The 22,997-nt window shown below is 47.1% G+C and overlaps 1 protein-coding gene and 1 pseudogene across 2 annotated transcripts in view; both read left to right on the top strand.

Annotated features, from left to right (window-relative positions):
* RCAN1 (regulator of calcineurin 1) overlaps positions 1–22,997 on the top strand; it is a 97,267-nt gene that overhangs the window by 9,031 nt on the left and 65,239 nt on the right. The gene's annotated exons all lie outside the window — the stretch shown is intronic.
* LOC309806817 (large ribosomal subunit protein eL21-like) lies at positions 8,884–9,961 on the top strand (annotated as a pseudogene). The gene has a single exon. The product of its transcript is annotated as a large ribosomal subunit protein eL21-like (transcript).

Genomic DNA, 22,997 nt, shown 5'->3' with positions numbered 1-22,997 from the left:
ATTGATAGAGAAGTGGCAGGAGGGAGGAAAGCAGTTTCAGGCTTGCACATGGCAGCACACTGTGGGGAAGTAAATACGTGGGAGGAAACTGATGGGTGCCTTTGCAGATTCCTCTGTAAGAGTCTGGAGACATCTCCATTAAAAGGGGCATTTATATCCCACCTATAAGCGAAAAGAGGGACACGATAGAGCTTTCTTGCATATGTGCTTCATAATTGCATTCAGCTCCAAATACCTTTTATGTCAGGGAGGCATATTTGGGGGGTGACATTCTGGTTTCCTCCATCCCCACTCTCATGCCTTATCCTGCACTGGTCCGTGGGAGGCCTGTCTGCTGGTTTGTGGGAGAGAGGAGGTAAATTTCAGTCACTTAAACTTGTGTCTGCAATTGGTCTTGGAAATATCACCGATGGGAGAGGAACCTGTGTCAGAGACCATCTAACGGACGTCAGCGCGGATTCTGTCCAGTTGCCATCTGAGGGTTTGCCAAATATATGACCTCACAAAGCCAGAACAATTGAGTGAAACTTTTTTTTTTAAGTTTTTCCATTATTGGGAACTTTTCCCAATCACTGGACGGCTATTTCTTATTGATATGGTGACAGTATGTCCTAGTTTGTCCATCTGGTTCATGCCTGTTGTCCCGGGAAGGTTACTGGTAGTCCCCTCCTTCACTCTTAAGTTTGGGTCATCAGTTATATACGTAGTTAGTAATTAAACAATTCAGGGACTTCCCTGGTGGCGCAGTGGTTGAGAATCTGCCTGCTAATGCAGGGGACATGGGTTCGAGCCCTGGTCTGGGAGGATCCCACATGCCGCGGAGCAACTAGGCCCGTGAGCCATGACTACTGAGCCTGCGCGTCTGGAGCCTGTGCTCCGCAACAAGAGGCCGCGATAGTGAGAGGCCCGCACACCGCGATGAAGAGTGGCCCCCACTTGCCACAACTAGAGAAAGCCCTCACACAGAAACAAAGATGCAACACAGCAAAAATAAATAAATAAATAAATAAATTAAAAAAACTCCTACCCCCAACATCTTCTTTAAAAAAAAAAAGAATCCGCCTGCCAGTGCAGGGAACATGGGTTCGAGCCCTGGTAGGGGAAGATCTCCACATGCCGTGGGGCAACTAAGCTCATACACCACAACTACTGAGCCTGCGCTCTAGAGCCCGGGAGGCACAACTACTGAGCCCACGCGCCACAACTACCGAAGTCCGTGCGCCTAGAGCCCGTGCTCTGCAGCAAGAGAAGCCACCGCAATGAGAAGCCCGCACACCGCAACGAAGAGTAGCCGCCGCTCGCCACAACTAGAGAAAAGCCTGCGCGCAGCAACGAAGACCCAACACAGCCAAAAATTAATTAATAAACTTAAGAAAAACAATTCATGAGAAGCACCCTGTTTACTTAGCACATACTGTTTGCCAAATATCTTCTGTACATCATTTCATCTTTCTTACAGCCTTCTAAGATAAATACTGTATTTGCCCATTTTATAGATGTGGAAGGCTTCTGCTCCCTTTGCAAAACTCATCAGCACATAGAATCCCAGGGCAGCTGGGCGTCAGACTCTGGGCGCAGCTACAGAACCATTGGCAGAGAGGACCTCAGGCTCCAGCCTTCAACTTCTCCAAGGAGGAATCTCCGAGCAGTGGTCGCATTTCCTCCGGGGAGCTCACTGGATATTGGCAGAACTAGAATTTTCTCCCGGCCCGCTGGTTACCCTGCTCATCTAATTTCCGGTGAAATGATGTCCTCGCCTGCCACACCTCCCACCCCGTGCAAAGAATCCGGAGCACGAGGCAATGAGGAGGACAGCTAGAGCCCCGGCAGCCGAACCAGGCAGCACTGTCTCCCGTGCCACCGTTAGGGGGCTGCTGAAGAGCAGGGTACCTATGGTCCCTCCTGGTGGAAGGGCAGAGGAGGCTGTGCGACAGCTAGTCCGGGGCTGTTCAAACACCAGCGCCTGCCACCAGGGGGAGGTCACCTCACATAAGTTCTGCGATGGAGTCTGGTGGTTGCCTTCGACTTTATTTCAGGCACCAAAGACAGAGCGTGCGTTTTCGGAGGGAGAAGTCACCTCCTTGTGCTGCAGAGGAAGCTATTATAATGACAAGTGTGTAGCTGGAACTTTAAACTGGAGAGACACCCCCTCTCTTCCATTCTCCCAGCAGAAAGCCAAGGGAGGGGACTCTCCCTGCTGCTGGGCAATGGGACCCCCTTTGGTTAGAACAGGAAACAGGGACGCTGCGCTCGCCTCAAAGAGTGACCCTCTTTCTCTGTGCCTAGTGCACATTTGTGACATTCTCTGCCCCGTCCTCTGATTTTTTGTGACTTATTCGGACTGTGACTCAAATCATCAGCATAAAGAAATATTAAGAGGGAATTCCCTGGCAGGCCAGTGGTTAGGAGTCAGTGCTTCCACTGCCGGGGGGCCCGGGTTCAAACCCTGGTCAGGGAACTAAGATCCCACAAGCCAAGAGGTGTGGGAAAGAAAGAGAGAAAGGAAAAAAGAGAAAGAGAGAGGTCGCTCAGATGAAACAAAACAAACACCTCATTTCAGAGATAAGGGGAATTTTCTGAGCTGTCTTCAGCTCTTAGGTTGCTATGGAGATTACTCTTAAAAGGCAAAGCTGTGCTGGTACATAGGTTGTCAGCCCCGTGTGGTGGACCCCTGTCCTTGGATGAATTACCCACTGCCCAAGCCACGTCGTGACAGTATTCTTCTGGGCTGGAGTCAGGATTTGGGGGAATTCGGGTAGATCTCAGCTCTGCTCTCATAACCACTTCTGCACCTAAGCTGCAGGTCTTGGATGGTGATGGAGAACCCTCAGGTCTGGGTCAGCAGTCTATAAACTACTGAAAACAGACCACTCATCAGCAAAACTCACTGGGTTACAAACAGTTCATGAACTGGCCTGGAGACCCTTGCAAACGTTTGGCAACATCAGGGTTGGTTTGTATCTATATCTCTCTTTCCGGAACAGCCCAGCCCAAGATCTATCTTGCAAACTCAACCACCTGTTTGACCCTGACACAGCATTTCCAGCGTGGATTTCTTTTTTTTTTTTTTTTTTTTTTTTGCGGTACACGGGCCTCTCACTGTTGTGGCCTCTCCCATTGCGGAGCACAGGCTCTGGACGCGCAGGCTCAGCGGCCATGGCTCACGGGCCCAGCCGCTCCGCGGCATATGGGATCCTCCCAGACCGGGGCACGAATCCGTATCCCCTGCATTGGCAGGCGGATTCTCAACCACTGCGCCACCAGGGAAGCCCTGGATTTCATTTTTAAAATCAGTTCTGAATTTGTGTATTTTTTCAAAGTGATTCATAAATTTTCAGGGGGCACTTTGCCCCTAATGTGCTCTGTTATTCAGTTATCTTCTTGACATATATTTGGGAAATACCATTAATGGATCTTCAGATACTTTGTAACCTCCACGTTCAGAGTATTTCAGTTATTTACCACGTGTTCAGGATAATGACCTGGTCCTCAGCACCCTGAGCCTGCCTGAGACGGTGGCACAGGTGCGGTGGATGGGGATAGAGAGGTTGTATGCTGAGGGGGTGACTTATTTATTGGGAGGTAGTTGTGCAGAGGGCAGAATGGAGACTTGTGCTTCATTTCGTGGCCTGGAATGAAGCAGTAGCAGCTGGGCCATGGCTGAGATTCTCAGCACATTCTTTATCTTATATCATAAAACAAGGGCTGGGTGGTCCTTCACCTTACTAGGATGCCTGTGACCATTCAATACAGCAGGACAGTGTTTGTGATAGAAGCTGAAGGCAGGAGATGCCCTGAAATGATTTATTTAGTCTTTATCAAGGACTTCGTTTTAATGTCATTGACTATATGACTAGAGATTTTATATTGAGTAACCATTTAATTTTTGTTTGTTCATTTCCTTTTCATTTCCTTGCTTTCCCTCCTTTGTTTTCTCTGCACAGGGACTACATGGGCGAGATCACCTACCTGTAGGTTTTCTTCTTGCTTGCTACTTATCTTATTTTTATGGCTTAGCTGAGAGTGAAAATGTATAAGAGAATATGCACATATTACCTGTGAGTGCCCACCTTCTTTGCGGACAAATACCTACCTTTCTTTGGAGTTGTGCGTGTTAAAAAGGCAGTAAGATGCAGTAGTTAGGAGGGTGGACCCCTGAACCAAGTCAGTCTGAATTCAAATCCCAGCTCTGCCAACAACTAGCTGTGTGACCTTGGGCAAGTAACTTAACTTCTCTGTGTTTCAGTCTCTTTGTAAAATGGGGTAATAAAAGTACCTGCCTCATGGGGTTGTGAAGATGAAAAGAGAACATATAAATAAAGGGCTAAGGATAATAGCAGGCTTGTAGTAAGTGTTTTGTAACTGTTAACAATTTTATTTAAATGATTATTAAAATGCAAGGCCTACGGTATCTGTATTGCTTACTGCTATAATCCTGTGCCTAGAACAGTGCCTGCCACATAGTAGGCACTTAAATATTTGTGCAGCAGTGGATGTAAAACACTAACATAAAAATAAAAGTCTTGCTCTTTTAAGTTCATTCAATATTAAGCCTTATTTTCCCAGGAGTAGTTTTAGGCACTTCCAGAGTTGCATAAATTATCTCAGGCCAGAAGGCTCTGCAGCTTTAAAATCATGGCAGTGATTGTGTGTGTGTGTATGTGTGTGCACACACGTGTGTATGAAATTAACAGGCTGAGATGTTGCTGAACATTTAGAATGCATTTAGAGCTGTATTCTACCAGAAGACTAGCATGGCTTGTTATCACCTGTAATGCTTAGAAAATCATGTTTTAACATGAATGAGCGTTGCTACGAAGTTGAAAACAAATTAAAAACCTAAACCCTTCAAAAAATAAATCTGGGCTTCCCTGTGGCGCAGTGGTTAAGAACTGCCTGCCAATGCAGGGGACACGGGTTTGAGCCCTGGTCCAGGAAAATCCCACATGCCACGGAGCAACTAAGCCCGTGCGCCACAACTACTGAGCCCGCGAGCCACAACTACTTAGCCCATGTGCCTAGAGCCCGTGCTCCGCAACAAGAGAAGCCACCTCAGTGAGAAGCCCACGCGCTGCAACAAAGAGTAGCCCCCACTCGCCACAACTAGAGAAAGCCCGTGCGCAGCAACGAAGACCCAAAGCAGCCAAGAATAAATAAAATAAACAAATTAAAAAAAATAAAAATAAATCTCAATAAGATAATGGTTTTTACATGAAGTTTCTCTGAAGCATAAAATCATTGTTTATGGCAGTAAGAAATCCTAGGCTTCCCAAGCACAATTTAAAAAAAAAAATCTGTAATTGAGAAATAAATGTCATGTTTGCTGGTGAGGTTTTCCCCTCCCTGCCTCCGTATTCTCTCTCTCTCTTTGCTTTCCCTCTTTCCATTTTCTCTTAGAATGTTGTTCTTAGAATGGCTTTTAGGGAATACACAGATCTTTTCAGAAATTCATTGCCATCTGCTAAATCCCATCTACCAGCCAGCCTTTAGCACCCTTGATAGAGGGAGGCTGGTCATTCTTTGCCAAATCTCATCCTAAGAGGGCAAAATCAACCTGTGATCTTCTTACCTCTGAATGCTGCCCTGTTTTCCACTACGTTGTACCAGGAGAGGTGACCTTCCTGAATGAAATGCATGCTGTCTGCTTAGCACTCAGCGGCCTGCTGTGCTTTTAATTAAATGAACCAATCTTTAAAAACTCCAGTCTTATCCCCAAAGCAGCATGGCACTCACAGTCTGTCCCCAGGTCAGACATTCCAGATGGTTACATCATAGGGTGGCCCCAGTGGGGACTGAAGATTGGATCAAGGGGCTTTAGCATGGTGTGATCTGGGATCATAGTTCTTGGAGCCATTTCTCTGTGCTTTTGGTCCAGGATAACTCGGCCCTTATCCAGCCTTCTAGCCAGAGAGTACAGCCATGACATGCCGACTTGAGCAAGACGTTACCCACCATTGTATTACGTCTACACTGTGCTGGGCTAAGGGCATATTATGTCACTGGGGAAAACTTTCTGAAGATCACAACTCATAATGAGTATTATTTGCTGAGTACCAACTACAGGATATTACATTTGTCTAGATTGCTGTGTGCTTTGAAGAGTAATTCATTATAAAATTTATATTTGATTGTTAAAGTGTTAACTAAAAATTCCTCATCCTTTTCTCTCAACCTGTTTCTTAGAAATAACCTCTAAGTTTTATGTGTACTCTTTCATGCATATTCTATATATGCCATGTGTATATATTTATAAATATGATACTACATATACACTTTTGCTACTTGCCTTCTTAAAATACTGTGGACATCTTCCAACAGACTCAATGGAGTCTGTTCTTTTGATGACTGCCTGGCATTTCATTATAAGAATGTAACATAATTTTTTTTTTTTTTTTGTGGTACGCGGGCCTCTCACTGCTGTGGCCTCTCCCGTTGCGGAGCACAGGCTCCGGACGCGCAGGCTCAGTGGCCATGGCTCACGGGCCCAGCCGCTCCGCGGCATGTGGGATCTTCCCGGACCGGGGCAAGAACCCGTGTCCCCTGCATCGGCAGGCGGACTCTCAACCACTGCGCCACCAGGGAAGCCCAAGAATGTAACATAATTTAACCAGCAATTCCATCCTTATACACGCCTCCCCAGGTATCCACAGGGGACCAGTTCCATGACCTGTGGATACCAAAGTCTGCAGATGCTCAAGTCCCTTATAGTAAATGACATAATATTTGCATATAACCTATGCAATGTAAATGCTCTGTAAATAGCTGTAAATGCTTTGTAAACAGTTGCTGGAGAACAGCAAATTCAAGTTTTGCTTTTCAGAACTTTCTGGAATTTTTTTCTTCCAAATGTTTTTGATCCATTGTTAGTTGAATCTGCAGGTGTGGAACCCGAGGATCCAGAGGGCCCACTCTGCATATATCTTTGTTTACTTGTGTAAAAATGCTTGCAAGATACATTTCTAGAAGTGAAATATCTGAGTCAAGGGTATGGCTCTTTTGCATTTTGATAGATACTGTGAATTTGCTATCCTGAATGTTTATACCAATTTATATTACCACCTGCACTGCATGACAGCTCCTCTTTCCCCACATTCTTGCCAATACAGGGGGTTATAAATCATTTGGAATCATTGCCGCAATCTTTGATAAGTGAAAAATAGTATCTCTTTGTTTTAATTTGCTTAAGGTTGACCATCTTTTATTCATATTGGTCATCTGTTGCTGTTTTTGTTGTTTTCCTGTAAATTGATTGTTTATATCTCTTGCTATTTTTGTGGTAAGTTTTCATCTGTATTTGTGAATTTTTCAGAGTTTTGTTGTATATTAAGGAAATTGTTACTTAATCACATATATTACCAATGTTTCTCCCAGTTTGCCATTTGACTATGGTGTTTTTACCCCACAGACATTTTTGTCCTTTTTATTTGTAGTTCTGATGTAGAAATTTTGCCTTCCTGTGTTCTGGGCTCTTATACCTAGAGAGTCCTTTCCTGGGCCAAGATGTGTAGGCATATGTTTTCTTCTAGTACTTTTACATTTTTATTTGTGATGTTTGCCTTTAATTCCCTGGATATTTTGGTGTAAGGAGTAAATTCAGTTTCTGATTTGCTTTTTTGCATGTTACTTGCAGGTTCCAAATCCTGCAGATTTGACATACCACCTAAATGGTCAAGTGTTCTTGAATCAGGGCTCTTCTGTTCATCTTTTTGTCCATTTCTGAGCCAGTTTCATATTATTTACAATGGGGCTGATTCTACCCCATTCTCTCTTTCAGAATTTATTTTCCTGGCCCGTTTCCTTTCCTTATCTCCTTCACAAACTTTAAGAGTCATTCTGTTATTTCTAAGTATCCTCTACCCCCTACAAAGAAGGAAAACAAAATGCACCAACCAAACCTGTTGGTATTTTGAGTGAGATTGCTTCGGGTTTACAGTTACGTCAGGGGAATTGACATCTTTAAATATTATGTTCTTATAATGTTGTTCTACTTACTTAAGCCATCTTTTATGCCATCTGTACAGGTTTGACACTTTCCATGTACATATATATATATATTCTTCACATAGATCGCCTATATATTTTAGTTTGTTTTAGATATTTCAGTATAAATATTTTTATGTAAGCTTAAGAAATGTATTAAAATGTGAGCTCTCTTTTCCATTATACTTACTTTTACTTTCATATAAAGGAAATTGTTTCCTACATATTAACGTTGTAACCATCTGCCATACTAAAGCCTCTTACTGTTTTTAATAATGTTACAGTTCATTCTTCTGCATTTTGCAGGTATTAAATCATATCGTCTGCAAATAGTGATGATTTTGCCATCTTCTTTACAATACCTGTTTTATTCTCTAACCCACGTGGCACTTTGACAGTAGATCATAGCATTGGCATATGGCATCCTTGTCTTTTTTTAATTAGTTTCTGCTTTATAACAAAGTGAATCAGTCATACATATACATCTGTTCCCACATCCCTTCCCTCATGCATCTCCCTCCCTCCCACCCTCCCCATCCCACCCCTCCAGGCAGTCACAAAGCACCGAGCTGATCTCCCTGTGCTCTGCGGCTGCTTCCCACTAGCTATCTACCTTACGTTTGGTAGTGTATATATGTCCATGCCTCTCTTTCGCTTTGTCACAGCTTACCCTTCCCCCTCCCCATATCCTCAAGTCCATTCTCAAGTAGGTCTGTGTCTTTATTCCCGTTTTACCCCTAGGTTCTTCATGACATTTTTTTTAATTCCATATATATATGTTAGCATACGGTATTTGTCTTTCTCTTTCTGACTTACTTCACTCTGTATGACAGACTCTAGGTCTATCCACCTCATTACAAATAGAAACGAAACTGGGCATCCTTGTCTTATACCCAGCTTTTAAGGGAAATGTGCTAGTGTTCTACCGTTAACCTTAACCTTGGCGTGGCAGTGTGGCATTTTAACTCACCTTCCTTCTGTTATCTTTGACAAATACTTTCCCGTCCTAGACCTGGTTACACACAACAGACACATCAGCTCTCTCATTGCTTTTTTGTAGGCTCTTACCTAGCACTCAATCCTCCTTTTAAAGAAGTGACTTCAGCCTTTCAGTCAGAACCGTCATCTTCCAGTAATTCATCAAAATGACCAACACAAAGGGAAAGAGGAGAGGCACCTGCTTTAGGTTCTCTAGGCCTCCTAGAAAACATGGAGCTGTTCCTTTGGCCACATACATGCGAATCTACAAGAAAGGTGATATTGTAGACATCAAGGGAATGGGCACTGTTCAGAGTGGAATGCGCCCCCAGTGTTCCCATGGCAAGACTGGAAGAGTCTGCAGTGTGACCTGGCATTGTCGTAAACAAACAAGTTAAGGGCATGATCCTTGCCAAGACAATTAATGCCCACATTGAGCATATTAAGCACTCTAAGAGCCAAGATAGCTTCCTGAAACTCGGGAAGGAAAATGATCAGAAAAAGAAGGAAGCCAAAGAGAAAGGTACTTGGGTTCAACTGAAGCGCCAGCCTGTTCCATCCAGAGAAACATACTTCGTATAACAGAAACCAATGGAAAGGAGCCTGAGCTGCTGGAACTCATTCCCTGTGAATTCATGGCATGATAGGTGTAAAAAAAATAAAAGAGGGCTTCCCTGGTGGCGCAGTGGTTGAGAGTCCGCCTGCCGATGCAGGGGACGCGGGTTCGTGCCCCGGTCCGGGAAGATCCCACATGCTGCGGAGCGGCTGGGCCCGTGAGCCATGGCCACTGAGCCTGCGCGTCCGGAGCCTGTGCTCCGCAATGGGAGAGGCCACAATGGTGAGAGGCCCGCGTATCACAAAAAAAATAAAATAAAATAAATAAAAGACCTCTGGACTATAAAAAGACAAAGAAAAAGAGGTGACTTCATGAAAACAATTTTTTAATTGAAGTATAGTTGATGTACAATATTATACGTTTCAGGTGTACGACGTAGTGATTCACAATTTTTAAAGGTTATACTCCAGTTAGTTATTATAAAATATTGGCTGTATTCCCGTGTTGTACAATACATCCTTGTAGCTTATTTATTTTATGCATAATAGTTTGTACCTCTTAATCCCCTACATTTTCTTGCTCCTGTCCCTTTTCCCTCTCCCCGCTGGTAAGCATTAGTTTGTTCTCTATATCTGCGATGTTTCCTTTTAGTTATATTCACTCATTTGTTTTAGGTTCCACATATAAGTGATATCATACAGTGTTTCTCCGTCTGACTTATTTCACTTAGCATCATGCCCTCCAGGTCCATCCATGTTGTTGCAAATGGCAAAATTTCATTCTTTTTTATGGCTGAGTAGTATTCCATTGTGAAGCGGAATTTTAAATTTTATTTCATTTTAATTAATTTAAATCATGACCAGCTATTGAGCACTTAAAATGCGGCTAGTGCCACTGAGGAACTGAGTTTTTAATTTTGTGTAAGTTTAATTTAATTGAAATAGCCACATGTGGCTATTAGCTCCAGAATCAGGCAGCAGCAGTTCCTCAATCATATCAATAAAGGATAGGACGTGAGCATAGAAAGGACCTACACAGTGGCTGCTCACTGTGCCCAGAGAGGTTGAGATTGGCCCCAGATCACACAGCAAGCTCATGATTAGACTGAAGTAAGAAGCCAGGCTCCTCGTTCTTGTCTCGGGCTCTTCCCACGTTCCTTCTTTAAATGACAACCAAAGTCCAGGTGTGTACGGACCTATACACCTTCAGTAAACGTGTCTCACCCCACTGACTTCTCCACCGTGTCTGGGTTGACCCCTGGCTGGTTCAGATGTAGTTTTCAGCTGCATCTTCTCGCTCAGCAGGGCAAAGTCTCGCTCACGAGCAGGGCAGGTGCAGCGGGCCTGGGAGGCCAAGCCCCACGGCTGTTGGTCCAGGTTCTGCGTCTGACCTCTCTGCTGGTGGGATTAAAGCATCGTTAGGCACCGTATTCCAGCATCCTCAGCAATATTAGTTCTGTGCCCTTTCAGTTCAAATGTATTTTCTAGTCTTTTCCTTCAAAGATTGCAAGCATCCACGCTTCCAGCAAGACAGCGGGGTGTTGCATCTCGCCCCTGTGACTAATCTAAACCTTAAGAGAATTCATGTCCAGCGAGTTAGGGAGTCAGAGAGGAGGATAAGGAAAGGACAGCCTTTGAGAAGGCCCTCGGACGGGGGCCGCAGTGGAGAAGGAGGGCCTCTCAGTAACGAAGCACCCACGGCCTTGCTCTCGAGGCATCTAGAATCTTCCTGCCTCCGCCAGCCCTTTCTTTTCCTCGGGGGTCCCTGGTCAGTCGCTCAGGGTCACTGCTGGTGTCCTCCTTAGCTGTCCTTTCCAGCCACTAGTTGGCTGGAGGGGAAGCAGGAGTGACCCACCCTGGAAGGAACTCTTCACGTTTTCCGGCCAATAGGAAGACCCTACCTTCGTGTCTGAAGGTCACTGGTCAGCGCTTAGCAGTGAAGAGTGCTGGACCACCTGAGGTCCAGCCCAGCTCTGCTGCCCCTTCCACGTGGCTGGGCGACTCACCACCCACTCTGGGCCTCAGCTTGCCTGCCTGGAAGTTGGGGGGTCATAATCACGCCCCCGCCCCCGCCCAGGGCTCTGGTGAAGAGTACGTGAGTCCATAGGTGGAGAGTGCTCAGAGGGACCTGCTCGCCAGGACGCCCTACACAGAGGGTCATTCTTCTTCAGACGGGAGAGGTGATGGCTCTCCCCGGCCTGAGGGCAGGTGACCTCCAGGCTCGGTCTCCCCCTGCCCCTCCGTTGGAGCTCTCGATGCAGGCGGGTTTGGGGAGCCCTGCCTGGGTGTGTGCAAATGGCTATACCCATTGCCCCAGAGAGTCCCTTTTCCTGGCTGCATCACACGAATGTCCTGGCTCGGCAGAGTGGCAGCTGGTGTATCTGACAGCAGGGTCCCAGGCCCCTTGGGGCAGCTGGTCCAGCCCCAGTGACCCTGTTGGAGCTGTCGGGATGCTGGCTCGAGGCTCATCAGGTAGCATGTTGGTGTTGGCAGCCATGTCAGTGAAACGGCCAGCGAAGGCGCACGCATGTCTGAACCTGTTTGCCAGTGAAGAAGTCAGCTCCTCAGGTGGACAGGATCCGCCTCCCGGGAGCCTGATCACAGACCCCGTGTTTCTCTTTCTCAGCCCAGGCTTCCACGGTGGCTCCGATGACAGCACCCACCTGCAGAGCCTGGCCCCCGGATGCTGGAATTTGTGATGAATACGTGGGTTGTGTAATTTGCTAAAAGGTCAAACTCGGCTTGACCAGAACACAACATTTCTAGGATTCTATTCCTTCTTGCGGACGTTGCTGCATTTTCTTTTTTCATGGTCAGGGAAAAGTCTTGGAGAACTTTCTTTAAAACTGAGTAATTTTTCCTCCCTCTCTGATGATCCTCTTTCCCTGTCTCCCAGCACACCCAGAGAAGGGAAATGGCTATGGTGGCTTTCCCCACCATCTCCTCAGCACCTACTATGTGCTGGTCCCCGTGGCATGGGGCTCATGTGCATGAGTGAAGTAAACGCTTGTATGGTGTTTGTTCTGTTGTATGTGCTTAGGAACGTGGACGGATTCAATTCTCATGCGAACCCTGGGAGGGAGATGCTGCTATTGTCCCCATTTGATGGCTGGAGTAACTGAGGCAAAGGGACCTGCTCATTGTTGCACAGCTGAGTTGTGGCAGCAGGATTTGAACCCAGCCTGTCTTATCCCAGAGTCCGTGTTCTTAGCCACTAACCGCCGCCACCCCACTGCCTCTCCACTCTGGTCCCTCACTTTGTTTGAAGCCAGCATCCCTGGGAGGTGCACACGTGTTTCATGAAGATGTGGAGGCCTGGAGAGTTCGTGGCCTGTAGCCTGCCTGGGCTTCAGAAGCCACACCCGAGGCACTGATTCCAAACCCTGCTTTTCCCCAGGTGCCCGGCAGCCTATCCGGCATTACCGTCCCAGGCCCTGGACTTGGCCTCACCGCCTGCCCCTCCCATTGCCTGTCAAGTACAACCAACTGACTTCAGGGGGCTCCAGGCTCCCCTAAAGGGGGCACCTCTCTGCGCCTCCTCTATGGAACATTCTCGTATTCTTCTTTTTTCTGCTGTGTCTCTGCCTGCAAAATTGTTCTGCCTTCCCACATGCATGTTGACTGGTTCTGTTTCCTCTAGCTTATTTCCTCTGGACGGTTCACATCCTTTGCCTCTTCAGCTACTGGACTGTTTACTTTAGGCAGCTCCACTGTCCAGCTGAAGGGTCAGGACAGAAATTCCTCTGAGTTCATCAATCGATATATAACATCTTTGTCCCTTTTCTGTCCTGCGACGACTCTGAAAATAATCACCTGCCCCTAATGCTGAATAAGGGAATGAGAACGTAGACCTTGTTCATTGCCCAGCTCTCCATCCAGCCTCACAATAAAAACCAAGTGTAGGGGCTTCCCTGGTGGCTCAGTGGTTAAGAATCCGCCTGCCAGTGCAGGGGACATGGGTTTGAGCCCTGGTCCGGGAAGATCCCACATGCCATGGAGCAACTAAGCCCGTGCACCACAACTACTGAGCCTGCGCTCTAGAGCCCGCGAGCCACAACTACCGAGCCCACCTGCCACAACTACTGAAGCCCGCGCACCTAAAGCCCATGCTCTGCAACAAGAGAAGCCACTGCAATGGGAAGCCCACAAGGAAGAGTAGCCCCCGCTCGCTGCAACTAGAGAAAGCCCGCGTGCAGCAACAGAGACCCAATGCAGCCAAAAATAAAATAAATTAGTTAATTAATTAAAAATAAAATAAACCAAGTGTAAACTGGCAGGTTTTTTCCCTGCATATATTATAGATGCATATGTCTGTCCGGGGCAGTGGTCGCCCAGGGCACAAGCCAGTCCTCTGATGTGTACACCCATTCCTTGAGGGCGGGGCTGTGCCTAGTTCACCCTGCACCCCAACCTGGGGCCTGAAGTACAGGAAACTTCCACAAGTGTCTGTCAAAAGGAATGGCTGTGGGCAGCTCAGATGTATTCAGTGGGAAGACTCAGGAAAACAGGAGCTGGCCCAGAACTTCCCATGCCCACCGCAGTTTTCTTCTTAGTTTTCCAGACATTTCCCCATATGTGTATTTCCTGAACCTATTTCCTGTTCTGAAAACCATGCATACCTTTTCTCCATGTACCAGTTGGCTCCACAGCCAGAGGGCCCCTTAGCCCATCATAGAACTCACTGAGGCCCAGTTCCCCAATCTCTGAGAGGCTCTGCGTCCGTGACTATAAAACCCACACAGTTATTCCAATTCAGGCCGCCTCTCACTCCCCTCCCCTGCCTAAGAAAGAAACCGAGTGGGTTCATGCATGAGAATGCTTCATATTCTTAGTAAATCCAAGAGACGAGATAGCAGAAATACTAGCTAACTTAGCATTCCTTCGTAACTTCCCTAAAAGGAAGCTTGTGATTCGGGGTGGGGTGAACTTGTGACCTCAGCTCATGTCACCAGCCAAATCTAATTCATAACAGTTTAATTAATTTTGCAATGTGTGATGATACATCTGGGGATCGGCCCAACAAGGCTAAGCTTTGCATGTGGTAAAAACAGGCTGTGCCTTGTCCAACGGTGATAGGCACTCTGTAAGTTCCTGGTTGTTGGGTGGGAGGGCTAATTAGTATTATATCGAAACACATGAAATTGCCAAGATCTGAGTACTTTTGACTTACAGATATTGGCACTTCACTCTTATGCCTCCCTCTGTGATCAGGTTTCTCGTATAAGACCATCTCACGGTGAACTTCTCCACAACTAGAGCAAGATTGAGGTCATCCTATGAAGCCCGAGTCTGTATACAGTCAGGTTAAGTTTTACTGTAATCTAGGTGAGGGAAGATTTAGCTCATTTTGGGGAGAAGGCCAACCAACATGTGTTTGGGATCCTGTCCAGCGCTAGTGCGACCGGGCTCGTGGGCCCTCGGTGTATCGAAGGCCCCGTGACGGCTTAGAGCCCAGGGCCCGATCCTGTCTTCCTGCTCCCAGATGCGCTTAAAATGATCAGCAAGCACCGTGTCCCCTTCCCAGGTCCTCCTGCCTCTCCAAATTAAGTCAGGCCGTTGAGGTTCTCCTGTGATTGTAGTTTGACGTCTCCTATAAATCACTAAGTGAGTAGAAGTCATAGGAAAATCTGGTCAGGGACAAGACGGCCTGAGCCAAGCAATGTTTCTTCTTGGAATCAGAAATCACAAGGAACAGACGACTGGGTCCTGTTTGCTTTTGTAGGCCACACAAATCCACGTGGTCCTTGATACATGGTTGTGCTTCTTTAGGCTGTGGGTCCCAGTGTAGAGCAATGACAGGCCCCTCGATGGCCCCAGAAAGGTGGCTCGGATAGAAAAGGAGGTCTGGGGTTTGTTGGGTGTGTGTGGGAACAAACTGTCCCATTGAGTTGACTTGCCAACTAATCCTGGTGCTGGGAAAATGGGACTCCCCCTCTCCCACCCCCAACTTTAATTACCTGACGGATGTTGTATTCAGAGCAGCAGCCTAAATACTGATCCTTGGCTTTTATCAAATCTGTTTTTAGCCAGTCAGTCAGGGACAGTGCCAGCTGGGTGTGGCCATGTGCTTGGGTGCCGTCACCCTGAACTAATGAAGGCAGGGCTATTTGGGGAGTAGGCCCCAGCCCGGCAGGGGGCTCCTGGCTGTTCTTGACCCCCAAGTGCGCTGCGAGGCTGGGCGTTCCCCGCTTCCTCCCGCTCCAAGAAGACCTTCTCTCCAGAATGAAAGTTCAGATATTTGGGTGAATTGGGTTTGTTTTCTCAGGTTTTTTGGTTCCCCGTCATTTTTTTTCATCTATCTAGAAAGGAAGATTTGGTACAGAGGGTGGGCTCTGAAAGCCTAGCAGGGTGCAAGGGGGTGGGAGAGCACCACTTTTCACCACTTTTGATGGCGTTTTTTTCTTTTTCTTTTTTTTTCTTTTTTTTGCGGTACGCGGGCCTCTCACTGCTGTGGCCTCTCCCGTTGCGGAGCACAGGCTCCGGATGCGCAGGCTCAGCGGCCATGGCTCACGGGCCCAGCTGCTCCGTGGCATGTGGGATCTTCCCGGACCGGGGCACGAACCCGTGTCCCCTGCATCGGCAGGCAGACTCTCAACCACTGCACCACCAGGGAAGCCCTTGATGGCGTTTATGTAAGCAGCTGTGTTGTACTGGAGGTGGGGAGAGGGGATGGCTCGGGTTAGATGACGACTCTTCCGACCGCCTCCTGTAAGCTGATGGCCCTTCGGGTATTAGCCTGACAATCATAAGATCCAGCTTGTGGTGTTCGCGAACCTTTAGGTAGATCAATTAACCGAACTGGGATTCAGTGGCATTTAAATGACTTAAACTCTGTTTAGTCTCACAGTAGTTGTGTTTGAAGCTCAGCTTTAATTTCCATCGCTTTATTCATACCCTCCAGGGTCTCCCTCGTCCCCGGAGTCCAGCGGCGTCCCTGCAGGGGCCGGTCCCTCTCCACTGCCTCCATGTGTCCCCAGGCCTTTGTGCTTGCTCTTCCCTCCTCCTGGAGTAGTTTTCTTCCAGAAAGCCATAGCTGGCTTCCTCACCTCCTCTGGATCTTGGCTCAAATGTCACCATCTCAGGGAGCAGGTCCCTAGCCATCCTATTTCAACTGTACCCCCTTCCCCTGCACCTCCTGCCCCCCCGCTTTGTTTTCCCTTGTACCACTTCTCCCCACATGACATGCCCCTTGTCTTACTTATTTTTAATTTATTTTACGTATTTATTTTTGGCTGCGTTGGGTTTTTGTTGCTGTGTGTGGGCTTTTTCTCTAGTTGCAGCGAGCGGGGGCTACTCTTCGTTGCGCTGCGCAGGCTTCTCATTGCGGTGGCTTCTCTTGTTGCAGAGCACGGGCACTAGGCACACGGGCTTCAGTAGTTGCAGCACGCGGGCTCAGTAGTTGTGGCTCGCGGGCTCTAGAGCGCAGGCTCAGTAGTTGTGGCGCACGGGCTTATGCTTCGCGGCCTGTGGGATCTTCCTGGGATCTTCAGTTGCTGAGGTGGGGAGGTTCGTTAACCTGAAAAAATGTGTGTCAGGATAATGCGGAGAAAAGACTCACGTGAAGAATGCAATTTAGAAAGGGAATTCAGAACGTTTTTCCTTAGGTTTCCGTTCTCATCCCCTTTTAGGTCAGAGTCCTGAGGTTGATATCCTGTGAGGCGTGTTCATCAGACATTCATTTATTCATTCACTTGTTCGTCCAACCAATATTTACTGAACTCTTCTGGTAATGTCCTGAGACCCAGGGGAAAACCGAGCCATGTCTTTGCCATCGGGGAATGTACATTTTCATGGCAGAGACAGATAATTTTTTAAAATAGATTATGATTACTGCTACAAGTAAAGCAAATGTGGAGCTGTGAGAAACATAACAGGAGGGGTATCATGGGGGCCCAAAAGTTTCTCTGAGGAGGTCTGAGGGGTGCAAAGAGGCAGGTGAGGTCCAGGCAAGTGGATGGCTGGTGCGGAGGCCTCAGCAGAAAGAGTGCGGGACATTCACCCAAGAAGCCAGTGTGAGCAGGAGGTGGGGAACAAAGGGAGAATGGGTAAGTATTGAAAAGTGTTTGCTGGACTTCTGTATCAGTCAGCGTTCTCCAGCGAAGCAAAGCTCAGAGGAGAGATCTGTATCTACAGGCAGACCTCAGACACAGTGTGGGTCCCATTCCAGAGCCCGCTAGAAAGCAAATGATTGCAATAAAGCAAGTCACACGAATTGTTTGGTTTCCCAGAGCACATAAAAGTAATGTTCACGCTACACTGTAGTCCATTAAGTGTGCAATAGCATTGTGTCTAAAAAAACAACGTACATACCTTAATTTAAAAATATTTTATTGCTAAAAAATGCTAATCATCATCTGAGCCTTCAGTGAGTCATAGCTGTTACATCAAAGATCACCAATCACAGATACCGTAACAAATGTAATCATAATGAAAACGTTGCCACAAACCTTCGACTCGTGAAAAAACGCAGCATCTTTGAAGTGCAATAAAACGAGGTGTGCCTGTACCTGTGTGTATCTATGTGCCTATATACGTATAGAAGCGAATAATTTGCATATTTATAGATATCGGTATAGATAGCCTTACTCAGATGTCAGTTCCTCAGAGAGCTTCCTTGAATCTCTAGCTAAAGCACCGCGCTGTCCCCCTATCCCTTCCCATCTGTCCTCACAGTTGTCTTCAAACCACTATATAAAACTTTAAACCATTGCCCCTTCAGCTTGCGGAACTGGTATCCACTAAATGCATATCAAAGCATGACCCTCAGATAACAGATAATTCTTGTCTTTAATGTCACACATTTACATGAGGCTGGAGGGAGTAGTGCTTAGTGTGCATTTAATTTTTGTCATTTGCATTCAGGATGCTCTTATGAGTCCTCTGGTGAAAGTCAGACTTAGGAAACATAGAGGTTTCTTTTCAAAGAGCCTATCCCCAGGCAAGCAGTTACTTGCTTCTGCGGTGGTTTGAAGAAGTCTGGCCTGTGAGCACTTTTTAAAATTTGTAAGCACATGATCCAGAGTTAAAAACAACTTAGGATCTTCTCAGTATTTACCTCCTTTGGAGTGATGTCCTCTGCATCCTTTGTAATTTTCCCCCTGGCTGTCCCTAATTATGCCAGCTCACCTAGCAATTTGATGAAAATCTTAGTAGGTGTTAATATCCACAGGATTATATTTCGTAGGGGAATGTAATTTTCCACTGCAGTCAGCGATGAAAGAAGAGGAGGTTGGTGAAAGAAAACCTTTTTCAAGAAGGATGTATTTGAGGAGTTTTTCACAAGAACACACTATAGTTATGAAGTTTTATTTTTACAGAGTCCAATTTTTTTTTTCACCATGGTAATGTCTGTTTTCTTAGATTTGGTAGAAACACTAGGAAAGAGAAATACTTTTGATGTTGGAAGGCTTGTTTTTTCATCATTATTTTGCTGTGAGGTTGTCTGGTGCATTCATCATGAAGGAGAGAGACATTTTGGATATTTCGGGCTGAGTTTCTGATTTCCCTCGGGTTCTTAATGTCCTCTGAGGGCCGGGATGGGATATGAGTAGGGATTTCTTGAAATAGGTGTGACTTTTCTGCATCTAGAATTCAGGCAAAGGTGAAACTCAACAGATCGTTGCCTGATGGCGGGCAGCGGGCTGGGCATTCCAGAGGGCTCTTGTAAGCTGTCTCTGGCCAGCCCTGTCCTTGGGAATCCGTACAGGAGCCGGGGCCACTGTGCCCTTCAGCAGGAAGTTCAAAGAAATGTTGTTCTTAGGTAGCTGGGAATAAACCGGTAGCTCTTGGTTAGACTTCTTAATCTGTTTAACTTCGCATGCCTGTGCGTGCGTGTGTGTGTGTGTGTGTGTGTAGTTTGGTTTTTTTTTTCTTTTTCTTTTTTTTTTTTTTCAAGAAGATGTTGGGGGTAGGAGTTTATTAATTAATTTATTTATTTTTGCTGTGTTGGGTCTTCGTTTCTGTGCGAGGGCTTTCTCTAGTTGTGGCAAGCGGGGGCCACTCTTCATCGCGGTGCGCAGGCCTCTCACCATCGCACCCTCTCTTGTTGCGGAGCACAGGCTCCAGACGCACAGGCTCAGTAGTTGTGGCTCACGGGCCCAGTTGCTCCGCGACACGTGGGATCCTCCCAGACCAGGGCTCGAACCCGTGTCCCCTGCATTAGCAGGCAGATTCTCCACCACTGCGCCACCAGGGAAGCCCCATGTAGTTTGGTTTTTCAATGGTCAGCCTTCGGGTCTCTGCAGTGGCTGATCTGGTCACGGGATCTCTATAACGTGTGGTTAAGTTTATCAACCTACAGATATTCAAAACAACATAGAGGCTCTTGGTATTAATTTGCCAGGGCTGCCATATCCAAGTACCACAGACTGGGCAGCTTAAACAACATACATTTATTTTCTCACAGTTCTGGAGACTGTAAGTCCAAGATCAAGGTGTCGGCAGGTGTGGTTTCTCCTGAGGCTTTTCTCCTTGGCCTTGTAGACGGCTGCTTCTTGCTGTGCCTTTGCCCGGTGCATGTCTGTGTCCTAATTTCCTCTTCTTGTAGGGACACCAGTCAGATTGGATTAGGGCCCACCCCAAAGGCCTCATTTTACCGTAATCACCTCTATAAAGGCCCTATCTCCAAATAGGGTCATACTCTGAGGTACTGGGGGTTAGGGTTTCAACATCTGAATTTTGGGGGGTGCGTCACAATTCAGCCCATCACACTATTAGTATAATCTTAGCTCTCCCGCTGAAACAGAGTGTAGAATGGTGGTTATCAGGACTTGGGGAATGTGGGGGAAATGGGGAGATGTTGGTCAACATCTTATAAGTTGGTCTTATAACTTATGGCAGTACAAGATGTAGAAGTTCTGGGGACCTAGTGTACAGCACAGTGGCTGTAGTTGATACTCCTGTACTGTATACTTGAAAATGTGCTAAGAAAGTAGATCTCACCACGCACATGAAAAAAGGGGGTAACGATGTGAAGTGATGGATGTGATAATTAGCTTAATCATAGTAATCATTTCACACTGTATGTGTATATCAGTTCATCACGTTGTACACCTTAAATATATACAATGTTTATTGTCAATCAGACCTCAATAAAGCTGGAGAAAAAAAAGTATCCGCAGGAATTTATTAGCACTGTTATTCCTAAAACAAGCAGTAGGTGTTCTGTCTTTGACCCTCAGCTGCTTTCCCCACACCTCACATCCAGCCCAGGTGCAAGGTCTTTGGGTGTCTCATGAGAAGATGTTCTGAGTTCACCTGCTTTTCAACTCCACCTCCCTCTCCCCCATCTAAGCCAGCATCATGGATTGCCTGGATTATTGCAATGGCCTCCTAATCCTCGCGTCCACCCTTACCCCTGCTGGAACTCTGGCTCTCCACGTAGCAGCCAGTGGTGCTTTTAAAACAGAAATCAAATCCGGTCACGCTCTTGCTCAGAATTCTCCAGCTGCCTCCCAGCACATTTACTGCAAACCCCAGAATGCTTTCCTGGGCCTATAAAGTTGCCCATGAACTGGCCCCTGTCTGCCTCTCCTCCTGGTCTCTGCTTCGGTCATGCACCCACCACACTGGCGTGTTCTTTCTCCAACGCGTCAAGTGTGGTCCCTGCCCCAGAGGCCTGGAATGCTGGAATGTTCTTCCCAATCTGCACACATGGTATACTTCCTGTCTTCTAGGTCTCTGCCCAGGTGTAACCTCCTCCGAGATCTTCCTTGAGCCCCCGGGTGAACTAGCACACTGTCCCGCACCCCTCCCCTCCCGTCTGTCCTCACAGCTGTCTTCAGAGCCCTTGTGGCTCCCCGTCCCTCCACCGCCACATCTGGGTACATAATGGCGTATTTCCTGTCTGTGCTGGACTGTAAACCTCCCGGAGGCTTCCGTCCTGTTGACCCCTAGATCCCAGCACCCAGAACAGCACCTGCTCATGAATGGGTGGGAAATCACAACTGAAATTCTGGGGCTCACGGGAAACTTTGGTCAAAGGCCAAGAAGGCAGAGTGCCTTTGCCCGTGAGCAGACCACCCCTCTGGTCCAAAGTGATCACAGGGAGAAACCTTCCACCCAGACTCCACCGGGCCTGGGCTAATTCACTGAGAAATTACCTGCAAGAGTAATGACTCCTCTGGCTTGAAGGAGAGCAGGCCTGTTGGCATTTTGATAACAAATTCAGAGCTGGGAGGTCACAGACAGTCTGGTCCCTAATTCTGGGGCTCAGTGGAGAGGCACCTGCTTTGCAGGAATGAAGCAAGACACCCCCCGGGAGCCACCCAGAATGCACGCTCAGCTAGCATGCAGGCCACTTCCCCATCTTCCTAACTTTTTTTTTTTTTTTTTAATACCCTATTGGAACTGTCATGCAAGGTATCCTGATTGGGTTTAAATTTTTTAGGTCCTGTAAGCAATAGGGACTTTTCATTTTCAGTGAGTTTTGTCACAGATGATGGGATTGCCATCTGGGAATAACCGCTCTTTTCCTTTGGGGCTCTTGGCTTCCAAGATCAGAAATTAGCCAGTGGTGCCAGGAGAGCTGGGGGCTTGCAGGGGAGGGAATTTCCTGAATTTCCTCTTCCTCCTCCCTCTTCTTCCTCTTATTTTTCTTCTTCTGTTCAAGGGAACTTTTCATGTAAGAGGAAAGAGGAGGTATGAATAAGACTTTCTCAGATTGACAAGATCTTTTTTTTTTTTTTTTTTTTTTTTTTTTTTGCGGTACGTGGGCCTTTCACTGCTGTGGCCTCTCCCGTTGCGGAGCACAGGCTCCGGACGCACAGGCTCAGTGGCCATGGCTCACGGGCCCAGCCGCTCCGCGGCATGTGGGATCTTCCCAGACCAGGGCACGAACCCGTGTCCCCTGCATCGGCAGGCGGACTCTCAACCACTGCGCCACCAGGGAAGCCGCGATTCATTTTGTGAGTGTTGGAGGTGTTCACCTTTGTGCCGCTCTGCGTTTCCGAAGGCTTTACACTCTCCTTCCTGCTCTGCCCAGTTCCGAGGTGTCTGAGCAGAGGCGGGCAGGACCCTAGAAACAGCGTCTTGATTTGACTGGGATGTTAGAAACGGCATCTTTCAATTCTAAGGCACTCTGACAAAACGATGAGGGAGGTTCAAACACGTTGGTTACCTAAACTCTCCAGCCTGGATGCATGTCCGGTTGCTCTTTCCCACAGAGACAAAGCCAAATCTGGGGCGACTCTGGGCCCGGCTCTAGAAGGGCCTAGAACTCCAGAGGCGCTGCTCAGTGCGTTTGTTTTTTGTGGTTCTTCTTGTGCTTGTATAAAGGCCATATTTGGGGAGGGTGGGATGCATTGGGAGATTGGGATTGATATATATACACTGCTATGTATGAAATAGATAACTAATAAGGACCTACTGTATAGCACAGGGAACTCTCCTCAATACTCTGTGGTGACCTAAATGGGAAGGAAATCCAAACAAGAGGGGATTTATGTATACCTATGACTGATTCACTTTGCTGTACAGTAGAAACC

This window comes from Mesoplodon mirus, assembly GCF_964341445.2.
Source record: "Mesoplodon mirus genome assembly, chromosome: 6".
Classification (NCBI taxonomy): Eukaryota; Metazoa; Chordata; class Mammalia; order Artiodactyla; family Ziphiidae; genus Mesoplodon; species Mesoplodon mirus.
This window is presented reverse-complemented; position numbering and strand designations above follow the sequence as displayed.